This window comes from Triticum dicoccoides, chromosome 7A (assembly GCF_002162155.2).
Source record: "Triticum dicoccoides isolate Atlit2015 ecotype Zavitan chromosome 7A, WEW_v2.0, whole genome shotgun sequence".
Taxonomy (NCBI): Eukaryota; Viridiplantae; Streptophyta; class Magnoliopsida; order Poales; family Poaceae; genus Triticum; species Triticum dicoccoides.
This window is the reverse complement of record NC_041392.1, coordinates 170504342-170521476: the sequence shown is the minus strand read 5'-3', so window position 1 is coordinate 170521476 and position 17135 is coordinate 170504342.

Sequence of the window (17135 nt, the reverse complement as noted above, 5' to 3'; positions counted from 1 at the left end):
AAAAAAAATCAAAAAGTCAAAATCAAAATCTGAGACAGATGGTAGCTGGTGGGGGGAACTGACCACGTGCTGCTCTTTTCATGTTATGAGAGGTCAAATTTCAGGCTGGTTCTAGTGATAGTTATCAGCCTAAAACTATTTGGTCACATATGGACATGAAGTCAAACTGATTGTCCGGGAGCTAAACAGTTCAACATTTTTTGACTGCTAAATAGTTCAATAGCTAAAGGATATGTATATCTTATACTGTTGTAGAAGTAGTTCAGTGATAGCGTTGTGCTCGTGTTTCTTTCTGAACTATCTGCACATGGCCAAAGTCGCTGGAGCCAAAGGGAAAAACGAAAAGGGGTCAAAATGTAGTCTGTTTGAGTGGTACTGACAAGAGTCTGGCACATCAAATTCACTATTTTTTTTGGCAAACTAATTCACTACATGGATATAACCACAAAGTACAGAATTTGCAAATACAGATATACTACAAACTTCGACAATTCCGTCACAACAAACTGTTAACCAATATGTATACGGCGTTCCTCGTACCATGGAGGGGAGCACGCCTGGTCGCCGGCGTCGTCAGACTTGGAGTCATAGGAGAGGAGGTTGGAGCAGCGCTCCCTGCCTTGGTTGTGGTGGTCGTGGAGGAACGGCTCGGCGGCACGCGGCTCCCGTGGCCAAGGGGGTGCGGCGGGCGGCTCCGGCAAGCTGAGCGGCGGGGCGGCGAAGGGCGGCTCCAGCGGCCCGCGGCTCCCGCGGCGAAGGGGGCGGCTCCGGCGGGGCGTGGCGTAGGGCGGCGGGCGGCTCCGGCAAGCTGAGCGGCGGGGCGGCGAAGGGCGGCTCCAGCGGCCCGCGGCTCCCGCGGCGAAGGGGGCGGCTCCGGCGGGGCGTGGGGTAGGGCGGCTCCGGCGGCGTCTGACGGCCACGGGAGGAAAGCCGGGGCGGCGAAGGCGGCGGCTGACGGCCGCAGGAGGAACGGCAACGCGGCGAACTACGCGCGGGAGGAACTGCCCCGACGGGAGGAGGAGGAGGGGGCGAGAGTCGTGCGTGCGTGCATTGTTGGTAGATTTTTTTTAACGGCGGGGCAGGGTTATTCATCACTTAATTCGTGGCTTGTAGTGTTAAACACAAAAGGATTAATGGCCATCAGATTTTGTAGATGAACGGATCTGATTGTTTGGATCTGCCCCTCTCTTTCTTTTATAGGGGTAGTAGATGATGGGAGCGAACAGGTAGAGTGAAGTGACTTGTGTGTGTCTGTTTGTTCTTCAGTTAGTAGCAGTTCAAGGCCTCGATTTTTTTTATTATTCTACCATTATTTTTATTATTTATTTATTTTTCATTTTATTTTTTCTCTGTTTAGGTTCATACAGGACTGTTTAAACAGCCAGGGAAAGTTTAAACAGTCCTGGCGCCGTGTGAGTCCTAGTGGCTAAGCTGATCCGGTGCTTGTGGGCTGTTAGTGCATGGCGTGCATGCGGCCGTGGCGAGTGGACCAGCTGAGTCCTGGCGCCGTGTGAGTCGTAGTGGTAGTTAGTGCATGTGTGTGCGTGCGTGAGTCAGGCTAATGCGTGCGTGTGTGGCACGGTGGTGTGTAGTGTGCGCGTTTTCTGTTAGCAGGATCGTGGGGACGTTGGAGTCGGCCATGGGCGGGCGCTCACGACCAGGGCATGTACGTGCATGTCGTGGGGGCGTGGATGGCGCGGGCTGGATCGGCCGCTCGGCGTGGGCTAAGACTGGGTACATGCCCGGTGAGTTTCAGGTATAAATACCCCATGCGTTGTAACAGGTTGGTTGCGAGTTTGTTGCTCGACGGAATATAGGCCGTACGTGCGGCGGCAGCGTTCGTGCACTGGGAAGAAACTTACAGTGTCTTTGTTCTTCCTTCTCCTTCCTTCTTCTTCCTCTGGTGATCTAGTTCAGAGAGAAAGAGGTCGAAAGAGAGAGAGGGGTAGAGCTAGGGCTAGCCACGGTTCCAACAATCCATTTATTTACACACAATGTGTTGTCCGTTCTTTTTGTGCACCACAGTTTTCTCCGTGTCACTGTACATACTGATACTAGGCATCAATGCACATTTAGATACTAGAATAGTACACTGCCACTAATGATTCTACCTCCTTCAATATTTCCTTAACGCTTTTGAAAGTTTGTAATATTCAGAGAATATGATATATATTACATGTGTAACGCAGAGTAAATTCCCCCTTTGATTTATTTCTCAAATGCTCCAAGAATATTTTTATTGCATACTACGAAAACCCTTTGGATAATTAAGGTGTTGTTTCACTAGACGACTCGTATGTGATTACATTCCCTGCACAATTTGTCTGAAGAGAGTAGCATATGGATGGATGGAAACGAGCTAGCCAACATAATACTTAAGGTGAATTCTATGTAAATTGTAATTGAACGGATAGTCCATGTGTAAATGGGTCAAACTTCCCTTTGAAATTGAGGTCTCAAGTTTGAAAGCATTTGATTTGTAAGAACAAGTCTCGTTCCTATATGCCTTTGCGATAAAGCACTATCCATTTTTGTACAAGCGAATTATGGATCTAAGCTACTAGCATATACTAATGAGCATGCACACCACTGAAATCAAGGAACAAAACAACCATGCATATGAGACAAAAATGAAAGTGTTAGAGATTCCTCTAAGACGATGGATTAGTCTGGCCGCAGTTGATATGATAACGATATTGAAGTTGCATGTGAAAGTATACATGATTTGAAGATTTATTAACGTAATGACTTCTCGTTGCTTGCTCGACTTTAGACTTTTCATTGTATCTGTCAAGTTATATCTATCCATGGGGTCTCTTTAGCAAAGAGAAAGAACCGGAGGGAGTTCAGATTTGAGAACGTCGACACTTTGTATGCACATATTCATCAGTATCAAACAAAATGTTTTTTATGGGGAGAGTAATTGGCAAAGGACTTGGATGACAAAGTTACCAGGTAGGCTGCATGTGGGACTATAGGTGGGTGTCGCACCACAAGCCCACTTCATCCCACGGCTGTTTGCTCGGAAGGTAGTGGACAGTCCACTAATATTTTGACGGGATAACTGGAATTAAGTGGGAAAGCTTCGCTACCACGCCAGGAAGCATGTCCTCCGCATGGAGCCCCGACATGAGCGCCGCAGTTCCCCATGACCCCATTAACTGCTTCATCCTCCCAGTCGTGGCCTCCGCGGCGCCGGTGGCCGCACAGGTGACAACCGCGTTGCCGTAGCCGTACAGGAGCACCCTTAGCTCCACGACCTCACTGAACGAAGGAGACGTTGATCTAGCCGTAGGAGAGCTTGTGCACGAGCGCGCTGAGCACAGTGGACACCACCAACATGCAAAGGCGAGGTTGTGGTTCTTGTACAGGTCCGCCACAACGGTCACCGTGGACACCACCAGCGGCCGCCTGCGCCCGAGCCACAGGAGCAGGAGGCCGCCGTCGCTGCCGTATCGAGCGTGCAGGTCGCGCAGGGAGCGGTGCGCGAGGCGGCCAAGGAGGTGGAGGTAGCCCAGCAGCGGCATACACGGCGGCGACGGCGGGAGCTTGCTGTTCTTGCTTCGAGCTTTCTTGTCCACGTAGCAGAAGGCGACAAGGACGACGATGGCCGCGACGAGCACGACGTACGAAGACATCCTCCTTTCGCTCGACAATTGTGCTGGCTATACTACTTCAAAATCCTCTGTCCAGTGAGAACCTATCGAGGATGGATGCTGGTGGGTTAAGGTGGGGTTCCCTAGGCTAATAGGGCTAGCCCACTTAGCTTTCTCCCTATCAAGTGAGAGCCCACTAAAACAGTTCAAGTGGGATGGGATGGTTAACCTCACTTAAACCCACTTCCGTAGCTAGGGTTTTTTCCTCTCGGGGCGATTCCGATCGCCGCCGTTGAGACTTTGCCTTCCCTGCCCCCGTACTCCTCCCTGGTCCTCCTCTGACGACCGAGAGCTGCTAGTCTCTTCGGTCCTTGGTGGGGCGGGGGAGTGGGAGGTGCCTAGGGTTCCTGTAGAGGCACGGTTTCATTGTTGATCGGGTTAGGGTTCGAGAAGTAATGGCGTCAGACTGAGCATCGGGGTCGCGTTCAGGACCTACGGATCCGGATGATGTGACGGCACTGATGAAGGAACTAGGTCTTCGGGAGGAGGATCTAGATGACGTGATGTTTGATGAAAAAGAGGCCCCGGTAGAGGCGGCGCGGTGGATTGCTCTCGCTAGGGTTCACTCGCCAAAGACCTATAGCCAATATTGGTTTTTCAAAAACATGAGGGCTGCTTGGGATCTTGCTCAGGAGGTGCAGTTCAAGCCTTTGGAAGATAATCTATACACGGTGCAGTTCTCTTGCTTGGGTGATTGGGAGAGAGTAACACGTGATGGTCCATGGCACTTTCGAGGGGATGCTGTTATTATCAAACCGTATGATGGATTGGCTAAACCATCAACGGTTTTGTTGGATACAATTGAGATTTGGTTGCAGATCCATGATGTACCACCCTTATACGCTCATCTTGTGCCATCTTTAGCAGCAAAAGTCGGAGAAGTCCTATATGCTGAGCCACAGTCACAGGATTTCATGGGCAATTTCCATCGTGTATGGATCAGGATCAATGTCGACAAGTCGCTGAAGAATGTTGTGTCGATGATAAGGGATGGGAAGCGCCAAATATATAGGCTAAAATATGAGAAACTCCCGGATTGGTGTGCGGTTTGTGGTATGCTTGGACATCAGTTCAAAGAACATGGCAATGGAATCCACCCTCCATCATCCTTGGTTTTCAAAGATTTGCGTGCTTCTTGGGTTTTCAGAACCGGACAGGGGCCGGGAGGTGGTCGAGGCCGTAGAGGCGGCCGGAGAGGAGGTCGTGCTGGTCGTGCAACCGAGCCGCGCTGTGATCATGACAAGGGCGGCGACGGGAAAGAGAATTTTGGCAGTGCGTCAGATACGATTATGAATGATGCAGACAATAACAGAAAGAGAGCGCCGGCCCAAATGCAACATGTGATACAGTCGGGGAACAATGCAACGAGCGACACAAGCCAGGGAGCGATGCTCTTGCTTCCAGCTCCCTCAACGGTTCCAGCTAGTCAGAGTAGTAAACAGGACCAAAAGAGGACCAAGATGAGTACAGATGCAGGGGAGGATGATTTGGAAAACAGTGCCGGTCTTGGCAGGATCGTCTCTTCATTGGCGGGCTCCTTCGAGGGGCGCCGCCGAGCCCAATGAATATTTTCTGTTGGAACTGTCGCGGTGCGGGCAAAGCCGCAATAGTTCGAGAGCTTCGTGATTTCGCGAGGCAATTTCCCCCTACCCTTTTATGCATTGTTGAAACACAGTTGGAAAGTGGTAGGGTAGAAGCATTAGCTGGCACGTTGGGTTTTGATAGCGCTTATGTTGTAAGCAGTACAGGAAGAAGTGGAGGAATAGGTTTGTTTTGGAACAATTTAATAAATGTTGAAATCCTTGGTTATTCTGATTATCATCTAGATGTATCCGTCGAGGAACCAGGCAAAGAGAAGTGGAGGATGACATGTGTATACGGGGAGGCGCAGACACACTTGAGGCATCAAACCTGGACAACTCTGAAAAACGTCAGTACTTTGAGCACCCTTCCTTGGCTCTGTTTGGGTGATTTCAATGAAGTTTTGCATCCAGATGAACATCATGGTATTGGACAGCGGAGTAATGCTCAGATCCAGGCGTTTCATGATGTTTTAGATGTTTGCATGCTGCTCGACTTAGGCTATAAAGGTAATTTTTGGACCTTTGAGAAGAAAGTAACGGGAGGAACTTACACATGATGTAGACTTGACCGAGCTCTAGTGAATTCTGATTGGCTGTCAATGTTTCCCTTGGCATCGGTAACACACTTGACGGGAGTCACTTCGGATCACTCTCCATTGCTGCTAAATCCAGATGCCGGGACCAACGACCGAGTCAATCGTCCTTTTAGATATGAAACAATGTGGGAGAGACATGACCGTTTTCGAGATGTAATAAACTAGGGATGGGGTGCAAGCCCGCCATGCTCAACAGTGGATGAGCTGCGTCAGAAACTACAGAACCTTGCAAGCGACCTGGGAAGGTGGAGCTGTGACACGTTTGGAAGTGTGAGAAAAGAGATAAAATATTTGAAGAAATCTTTGGATGAACAAAAGAACGATCCCTTGAGGACAGGCCCCTCACATGCGGAGCTTAAGATCAACGAGAGGTTGATAGAGATGTATCATAGAGAAGAAATTATGTGGTGTCAGAGAGCGAGAGTTGAGTGGCTTTCAGCGGGAGACAAAAACACACAAAAAATTCATCTGCGAGCCAGTCTCAGAAGGAAGAAAAATATGATCAAGGCGCTTCAGAATTCGTTGGGAGTGGAGATATCCGATCCTGGAGAGCTAAAGGCGTTGGCTCACGATTTTTATCAGTCCTTGTATCTCTCCGAGGGGGTGCAAAACATGGACGCTGTATTAAATCATGTGCCGCGCAAGGTGACAACAGCAATGAACATGGAACTATGTGCTCCATACACGAAGGAGGAAGTCAAGATTGCTATGTTCCAAATGTTCCTAACCAAAGCGTCGGGGCCTGACGGCTTTCCTGCCCACTTCTATCAGAGGCATTGGGACGTTTGTGGTGATGAGGTAACAAGCATAGTGCTGAGAATTGTAAGCGGTGAGGAGAGCCCAGAATCCATCAATGACATTGTGCTTGTGTTAATCCCAAAGGTAACTACTCCTACGGTGCTTGCTCAATTTTGTCCTATAAGCCTGTGCAATGTTTTGTATAAAATAGCCTCAAAAGTGATAGCCAATAGATTGAAAGTGATATTACCTGACATAATATCGGAGAAGCAATCTGCTTTTGTCCCCCGGAAGGCTCATCACTGATAACATCATTTGCGCATATGAATGTTTGCACTTCATGAAGAGGTCCAGATCAAAGTCCAACAGCTTCTGTGCTCTAAAACTAGATATGATGAAGGCGTATGACAGATTAGAGTGGGACTATTTGCGAGGTATCATGACAAAATTGGGTTTTGACGGTCACTGGATAGATATTGTCATGGGCATGATTTCCTCAGTTTCATTTTCGGTGTGCTTCAATGGAGAAAGGCTAGAATCGTTCAAGCCTACACGAGGTATCCGGCAGGGAGACCCGATCTCCCCCTATTTGTTCTTGATCGGAGCAGAGGGCCTCTCGTGCCTCCTTAAATCAAGTTCTCAGTCGTCTCCGACAGGTATTCAGGTGGCTCCTACGGCTCCTGCCATTAACCATCTTCTGTTTGCAGATGATAGCCTGTTGCTATTCAAGGCCAGTGGGGAAGGACCAGTTCAGGTGTCAAACCTACTTGATATTTACTGTAACGCTTTGGGGCAGAGGATTAACAATGATAAATCTTCGATTTTCTTCAGTAAGGGCTGCCCGGCATAGTTGAGAGAGACTATAAAGAATAAATTGCAGGTCCAGAATGAATCATTGAGTGAGCGCTACCTGGGTATGCCAACAGATGTTGGTCACTCAAAGAATGGTACGTTCAAATATCTCCGAGACCGTGTCTGGGAAAAGATCAAAGGTTGGATGGAGAAGTTATTGTCTGCGGCTGGCAAGGAAATTTTGATTAAATCGGTTGCACAAGCGATCCCAGTCTACTCGATGGCATGTTTCAGTCTGCCAAGAGGTCTTTGTGATAGCATCACATCGATCATTCGTCAGTTCTGGTGGGGCTCAAAACAAGGGAAGAGGAAGCCGAGCTGGGTAGCATGGGATACCATGACTTTGCCGAAGCACTTAGCAGGTTTGGGGTTTCGTGACTTGGAAATCTTCAATCTTGCATTGTTAGCAAGGCAGGCATGGCGTACACTCACAGACAGTACATCTCTCAGCGCTCGGATTCTCAAGGAAGTATATTTTCCGGATTGCTCTCTACTTCAGGCTAAGCTAGGAGCCCACCCATCACAGATATGGAGGGCGATACTGGATGGGCGTGACATGTTAGCACAAGGTTTGGTGCGCAGAATAGGAGATGGTGCATCCACTCACATTTGGCAACACAACTGGATACCACGAGACAATTACAAGCGCCCTATAATAGCTCTCGTCCAAAATCCACCGGAAAGAGTATCACAACTCATTGATGTCACATCGGCTAGCTGGAATGAGGGCCTGGTCCGAACGATTTTCACTATCTTCGACGCCGAGGCAATTCTCAAGATCCCTTTGTGCACGCTCGTGTTGACGATTTTTGGGTGTGGCATCATGACCCTAGGGGGAGATTCAGTGTCCGGTCTGCCTATCACATGATCCTCAAGACTAAGCACGACAGGGAAGCATGGTTGCATGAGGAGGGAGGCACCTCATATGAGTTCAGCGAGACCAACAACTGGTCCATGATTTGGCATATCCAAGTACCCTCGAAACTCAGGATGTTTCTATGGCGATTGGCCCGACAATCTATGCCAACTGGGACCGTTTTGTTGGGGAACGTTGCAGAAAATTAAAATTTTTCCTACGGTTTCACCAAGATCCATCTATGAGTTCATCTAAGCAACGAGTCAAGGGAGAGAGTTTGCATCTACATACCACTTGTAGATCGCGTGCGGAAGCTTGCAAGGTGATGATGTAGTCGTACTCGACGTGATCCAAATCACCGATGACCAGCGCCGAACGGACGGCACCTCCGCGTTCAACACACGTACGGGACGGGAGACGTCTCCTCCTTCTTGATCCAGCAAGGGGGAAGGATAGGTTGATGAAGATCCAGCAGCACGACGGCGTGGTGGTGGATGCAGGGCGTCACAGCAGCAGGGCTTCGCCGAGACTACGAGGGAGAGACGTAACGGGGGGAGGTGGAGGCGCCAGGGGCTGGTGTATGAAGTCCCTCCTCTCCCCCACTATATATAGAGGTGCCAAGGGGGGGCGCCGGCCCTAGTAGATGAGATCTACTAGGGGGGGCGGTGGCCTAGGGGAGGTTTCCCTCCCCCCCAAGGCACCTAGGGGTGCCTTCCACCACTAGGACTCCTCCTAGGGGGAAACCCTAGGCGCATGGGCCTATAGGGGCTGGTGCCCTTGGCCCATGATGGCCAAGGCGCACCCCCTACAGCCCATGTGGCCCCCCGGGACAGGTGGCCCCACCCGGTGGACCCCCGGGACCCTTCCGGTGGTCCCGGTACAATACCGATAACCCCGAAACTTGACCCGATGCCCGAAATAGCACTTCCTATATATAATTCTTTACCTCCGGACCATTCCGGAACTCCTCGTGATGTCCAGGATCTCATCCGGGACTCCGAACAACATTCGGGTTTCTGCATATCCATATCTTCATAACCCTAGCGTCACCGAACCTTAAGTGTGTAGACCCTACGGGTTCGGGAGACATGCAGACATGACCGAGACGCTCTCAGTCAATAACCATCAGCGGGATCTGGATACCCATGATGGCTCCCACATGCTCCTCGATGTTGTCATCGAATGAACCACTATGTCGAGGATTCGATCAAACCCTGTATGCAATTCCCTTTGTCAATCGGTACGTTACTTGCCCGAGACTCGATCGCCGGTATCCCAATACCTTGTTCAGTCTCGTTACCGGCAAGTCACTTTACTCGTACCGTAATGCATGATCCCGTGTCCAACACCTTGGTCACATTGAGCTCAATATGATGATGCATTACCGAGTGGGCCCAGAGATACCTCTCCTTCATACGGAGTGACAAATCCCAGTCTCGATCCGTGTCAACCCAACAGCTACTTTCGGAGATACCTGTAATGCACCTTTATAGTCACCCAGTTACGTTGTGACGTTTGATACACCCAAGGCACTCTTACGGTATCCGGGAGTTACACGATCTCATGGTCGAAGGAAGAGATACTTGACACTTGCAAAGCTCTAGCAAAACGAACTACACGATCTTTTATGCTATGCTTAGGATTGGGTCTTGTCCATCACATCATTCTCCTAATGATGTGATCCCGTTATCAACGACATCCAATGTCCATAGTCAGGAAACCATGACTATCTGTTGATCACAACGAGCTGGTCAACTAGAGGCTTACCAGGGACATAGTGTGGTCTAAGTATTCACACGTGTATTACGATTTCCGGATAATACAGTTATAGCATGAATAAAAGACAATTATCATGAACAATGAAATATAATAATACTTTTATTATTGCCTCTAGGGCATATTTCCAACAGTCTCCCACTTGCACTAGAGTCACCAATCTAGTTACATTGTGATGAATCGAACACCCATAGAGTTCTGGTGTTGATCATGTTTTGCACGCGAGAGAGGTTTAGTCAGCGGATCTGCGACATTCAGACCCGTGTGCACTTTGCAAATCTCTATGTCTCCATCTTGAACATTTTCACGGATGGAGTTGAAACGACGCTTGATGTGCCTGGTCTTCTTGTGAACCCTGGGCTCCTTTGCGAGGGCAATTGCTCCAGTGTTGTCACAGAAGAGTTTGATCGGCCCCGACGCATTGGGTATGACTCCTAGGTCGGTGATGAACTCCTTCACCCAAATCGCTTCATGTGCTGCCTCCGAGGCTGCCATGTACTCCGCTTCACACGTAGATCCCGCCACGACACTCTGCTTGCAGCTGCACCAGCTTACTGCACCACTATTCAACATATACACGTATCCGGTTTGTGACTTAGAGTCATCCAGATCTGAGTCGAAGCTAGCGTCGACGTAACCCTTTACGACGAGCTCTTCGTCTCCTCCATAAACGAGAAACATGTCCTTTGTCCTTTTCAGGTACTTCAGGATATTTTTGACCGCTGTCCAGTGTTCCTTGCCGGGATTACTTTGGTATCTTGCTACCAAACTTATGGCAAGGTTTACATCGGGTCTGGTACACAGCATGGCATACATAATAGATCCTATGGCTGAAGCATAGGGGATGACACTCATCTCTTCTTTATCTTTTGCCGTGGTCGGTGACTGAGCTGAGCTCAGTCTCATACCTTGTAACATAGGCAAGAACCCCTTCTTGGACTGATCCATTCTGAATCTCTTCAAAATCTTATCAAGGTATGTGCTTTGTGAAAGACCTATGAGGCGTCTCGATCTATCTCTATAGATCTTGATGCCTAATATATAAGCAGCTTCTCCAAGGTCCTTCATTGAAAAACACTTATTCAAGTAGGCCTTAATGCTGTCCAGAAATTCTATATTATTTCCCATCAGGAGTATGTCATCTACATATAATATGAGAAATGCTACAGAGCTCCCACTCACTTTCTTGTAAACGCAGGCTTCTCCATAAGTCTGCATAAACCCAAACGCTTTGATCATCTCATCAAAGCGAATATTCCAACTCCGAGATGCTTGCACCAGCCCATAAATGGATCGCTGGAGCTTGCATACTTTGTTAGCGTTCTTAGGATCGACAAAACCTTCCGGCTGCATCATATACAGTTCTTCCTTAAGATGCCCGTTAAGGAATGCTGTTTTGACGTCCATCTGCCATATCTCATAATCATAGTATGCAGCAATTGCTAACATGATTCGGACGGACTTTAGCTTCGCTACGGGAGAGAATGTCTCGTCGTAGTCAATCCCTTGAACCTGTCGATAACCCTTAGCGACAAGTCGAGCTTTATAGATGGTGACATTACCATCCGCGTCTGTCTTCTTCTTAAAGATCCATTTGTTTTCTATCGCTCGCCGATCATCGGGCAAGTCTGTCAAAGTCCATACTTTGTTTTCATACATGGATTCTATCTCGGATTTCATGGCTTCAAGCCATTTGTTGGAATCCGGGCCCGCCATTGCTTCTTCATAGTTCGAAGGTTCATTGTTGTCTAACAATATGATTTCCAGGACAGGGTTGCCGTACCACTCTGGTGCGGAACGTGTCCTTGTGGACCTACGAAGTTCAGCAGTAACTTGATCCGAAGTACCTTGATCATTATCATGGTTTTCTCTTCAGTTGGTGTGGGCATCACAGGAACGGTTTCCTGTGCTGCGTCACTATCCCGCTCAAGAGGTAGTACTTCATCGAGTTCTACTTTCCTCCCACTTACTTCTTTCGAGAGAAACTCTTTTTCCAGAAAGCATCCGTTCTTGGCAACAAAGATCTTGCCTTCGGATCTTAAGTAGAAGGTATACCCTACAGTTTCCTTAGGGTATCCTATGAATACGCATTTTTCCGACTTGGGTTCGAGCTTTTCAGGTTGAAGTTTCTTGACATAAGCTTCGCATCCCCAAACTTTTAGAAACGACAGCTTAGGTTTCTTCCCAAACCATAATTCATACGGTGTCGTCTCAATGGATTTAGACGGTGCCCTATTTAAAGTGAATGTAGCTGTCTCTAGAGCGTATCCCCAAAATGATAGCGGTAAATCAGTAAGAGACATCATAGACCGCACCATATCCAATAGAGTGCGATTACGACGTTCGGACACACCGTTTCGCTGAGGTGTTCCAGGCGGCGTGAGTTGTGAAACGATTCCACATTTCCTTAAGTGTGTGCCAAATTCGTGACTTAAATATTCTCCTCCACGATCTGATCGTAGGCACTTTATCTTTCGGTCACGTTGATTCTCCACCTCATTCTGAAATTCCTTGAACTTTTCAAAGGTCTCAGACTTGTGTTTCATTAAGTAGACACACCCATATCTACTTAAGTCATCAGTGAGAGTGAGAACATAACGATATCCTCCGCGAGCCTCAACGCTCATTGGACCGCACACATCAGTATGTATGATTTCCAATAAGTTGGTTGCTCGCTCCATTGTTCCGGAGAACGGAGTCTTGGTCATCTTGCCCATGAGGCATGGTTCGCACGTGTCAAATGATTCATAATCAAGAGACTCTAAAAGTCCATCGGCATGGAGCTTCTTCATGCGCTTGACAGCAATGTGACCAAGGCGGCAGTGCCACAAGTATGTGGGACTATCGTTATCAACTTTACATCTTTTGGCATCTACACTATGAACATGTGTAATATTACGCTCGAGATTCATTAAGAATAAACCATTGACCATCGGAGCATGACCATAAAACATATCTCTCATATAAATCGAACAACCATTTTTCTCAGACTTAAATGAGTAGCCATCTCGTATTAAACGAGATCCAGATACAATGTTCATGCTCAAACTTGGCACTAAATAACAATTATTAAGGTTCAAAACTAATCCCGTAGGTAAATGTAGAGGCAGCGTGCCGACGGCGATCACATCGACTCTGGAACCATTCCCGACGCGCATCGTCACCTCGTCCTTCGCCAGTCTTCGTTTATTCCGCAGCTCCTGCTTTGGTTTTGCCGGCCTTCTTATCTGCTAAGTATTTGGGGCAGTTTCGCTTCCAGTGACCCTTCCCCTTGCAATAAAAGCACTCAGTCTCAGGCTTAGGTCCATTCTTTGACTTCTTCCCGGTAACTGGCTTACCAGGCGCGGCAACCTCCTTGCCGTCCTTCTTGAAGTTCTTCTTACCCTTGCCCTTCTTGAACTTAGTGGTCTTATTGACCATCAACACTTGATGTTCTTTCTTGATTTCAGCCTCTGCTGACTTCAGCATCGAGAACACTTCAGGAATGGTCTTTTCCATCCCCTGCATGTTGTAGTTCATCACAAAGCTCTTGTAGCTTGGTGGGAGCGACTGGAGGATTCTGTCAATGACCGCCTCATCTGGGAGGTTAATGTTCAGCTGGGTCATACGGTTGTGCAACCCAGACATCTTCAGGATGTGCTCACTGACAGAACTGTTTTCCTCCATCTTACAACTGTAGAACTTGTCGGAGACATCATATCTCTCGACCCGGGCATGAGCTTGAAAAACTAGTTTCATCTCTTCGAACATCTCATATGCTCCGTGATGCTCAAAACGCTTTTGGAGCCCCGGTTCTAAGCTGTAAAGCATGCCGCACTGAACGAGGGAGTAATCATCAGCGCGAGACTGCCAAGCATTCATAATGTCTTGGTTCTCTGGGACGGGAGCGTCACCTAGCGGTCCTTCTAGGACATATTGTTTCCTGGCAGCTATGAGGATGATCCTCAGGTTCCGGACCCAGTCCGTATAGTTGCTGCCATCATCTTTCAGCTTGGTTTTCTCTAGGAACGCGTTGAAGTTCATGTTGACATTAGCGTTGGCCATTGATCTACAAGACATATTTGCAAAGGTTTTAGACTAAGTTCATGATAATAAAGTTCTAATCAAATTATGAACTCCCACTTAGATTAGACATCCCTTTAGTCATCTAAGTATTACACGATCCGAGTCGACTAGCCCGTGTCCGATCATCACGTGAGACGGACTAGTCATCGTCGGTGAACATTTTCATGTTGATCGTATCTTCCATACGACTCGTGTTCGACCTTTCGGTCTCCGTGTTCCGAGGCCATGTCTGCACATGCTAGGCTCGTCAAGTTAACCCTAAGTGTTTTCGCTGTGTAAAACTGTCTTACACCCGTTGTATGTGAACGTAAGAATCCATCACACCCGATCATCACGTGGTGCTTAGAAACGACGAACTGTAGCAACGGTGCACAGTTAGGGGAGAACACTTCTTGAAATTTTATAAGGGATCATCTTATTTACTACCGTCGTCCTAAGTAAACAAGATGCATAATTCATAATAAACATCACATGCAATTATATAGTTGTGACATGATATGGCCAATATCATATAGCTCCATTGATCTTCATCTTCGGGGCTCCATGATCATCTTATCACCGGCTTGACACCATGATCTCCATCATCATGATCTCCATCATCGTGTCTTCATGAAGTTGTCACGCCATCGACTACTTCTACTTCTATGACTAACGTTTAGCAATAAAGTAAAGTAGTTTACATGACGTTATTCAATGACACGCAGGTCATACAAAAAATAATGACAACTCCTATGGCTCCTGCCGGTTGTCATACTCATCGACATGCAAGTCGTGAATCCTATTACAAAGAACATGATCTCATACATCACAATTCATCATTCATCACAACTTCTGGCCATATCACATCACATGATCAATCGCTGCAAAAACAAGTTAGACGTCCTCTAATTGTTGTTGCATCTTTTACGTGGCTGCAATTGGGTTCTAGCAAGAACGTTTTCTTACCTACGAATCACCACAACGTGATTTTGTCAACTTCTATTTACCCTTCATAAGGGCCCTGTTCATCGATTCCGCTCCAACTAAGGTGGGAGAGACAGACACCCGCCAGCCACCTTATGCAACTTGTGCATGTCAGTCGGTGGAACCGGTCTCACGTAAGAGTACGTGTAAGGTTGGTCCGGGCCGCTTCATCCCACAATACCGTTGAGCAAGAAAAGACTAGTAGAGGCAAGTAAGATGACAAAATCCACGCCCACAACAAAGTTGTGTTCTACTCGTGCAAAGAGAACTACGCATAAACCTAGCTCATGATGCCACTGTTGGGGAACGTTGCAGAAAATTAAAATTTTTCCTACGGTTTCACCAAGATCCATCTATGAGTTCATCTAAGCAACGAGTCAAGGGAGAGAGTTTGCATCTATATACCACTTGTAGATCGCGTGCGGAAGCTTGCAAGGTGATGATGTAGTCGTACTCGACGTGATCCAAATCACCGATGACCAGCGCCGAACGGACGGCACCTCCGCGTTCAACACACGTACGGGACGGGAGACGTCTCCTCCTTCTTGATCCAGCAAGGGGGAAGGAGAGGTTGATGAAGATCCAGCAGCACGACGGCGTGGTGGTGGATGCAGGGCGTCACAGCAGCAGGGCTTCGCCGAGACTACGAGGGAGAGACGTAACGGGGGGAGGTGGAGGCGCCAGGGGCTGGTGTATGAAGTCCCTCCTCTCCCCCACTATATATAGAGGTGCCAAGGGGGGGCGCCGGCCCTAGTAGATGAGATCTACTAGGGGGGCGGCGGCCTAGGGGAGGTTTCCCTCCCCCCCCCAAGGCACCTAGGGGTGCCTTCCACCACTAGGACTCCTCCTAGGGGGAAACCCTAGGCGCATGGGCCTATAGGGGCTGGTGCCCTTGGCCCATGATGGCCAAGGCGCACCCCCTACAGCCCATGTGGCCCCCCGGGACAGGTGGCCCCACCCGATGGACCCCCGGGACCCTTCCGGTGGTCCCGGTACAATACCGATAACCCCGAAACTTGACCCGATGCCCGAAATAGCACTTCCTATATATAATTCTTTACCTCCGGACCATTCCGGAACTCCTCGTGACGTCCGGGATCTCATCCGGGACTCCGAACAACATTCGGGTTTCTGCATATCCATATCTTCATAACCCTAGCGTCACCGAACCTTAAGTGTGTAGACCCTACGGGTTCGGGAGACATGCAGACATGACCGAGACGCTCTCAGTCAATAACCATCAGCGGGATCTGGATACCCATGATGGCTCCCACATGCTCCTCGATGTTGTCATCGGATGGACCACTATGTCGAGGATTCGATCAAACCCTGTATGCAATTCCCTTTGTCAATCGGTACGTTACTTGCCCGAGACTCGATCGTCGGTATCCCAATACCTTGTTCAGTCTCGTTACCGGCAAGTCACTTTACTCGTACCGTAATGCATGATCCCGTGTCCAACACCTTGGTCACATTGAGCTCAATATGATGATGCATTACCGAGTGGGTCCAGAGATACCTCTCCGTCATACGGAGTGACAAATCCCAGTCTCGATCCGTGTCAACCCAACAGCTACTTTCGGAGATACCTGTAATGCACCTTTATAGTCACCCAGTTACGTTGTGACGTTTGATACACCCAAGGCACTCTTACGGTATCCGGGAGTTACACGATCTCATGGTCGAAGGAAGAGATACTTGACACTTGCAAAGCTCTAGCAAAACGAACTACACGATCTTTTATGCTATGCTTAGGATTGGGTCTTGTCCATCACATCATTCTCCTAATGATGTGATCCCGTTATCAACGACATCCAATGTCCATAGTCAGGAAACCATGACTATCTGTTGATCACAACGAGCTGGTCAACTAGAGGCCTACCAGGGACATAGTGTGGTCTAAGTATTCACACGTGTATTACGATTTCCGGATAATACAGTTATAGCATGAATAAAAGACAATTATCATGAACAATGAAATATAATAATACTTTTATTATTGCCTCTAGGGCATATTTCCAACACGTTTTGCATCACCTCATATGTCAAC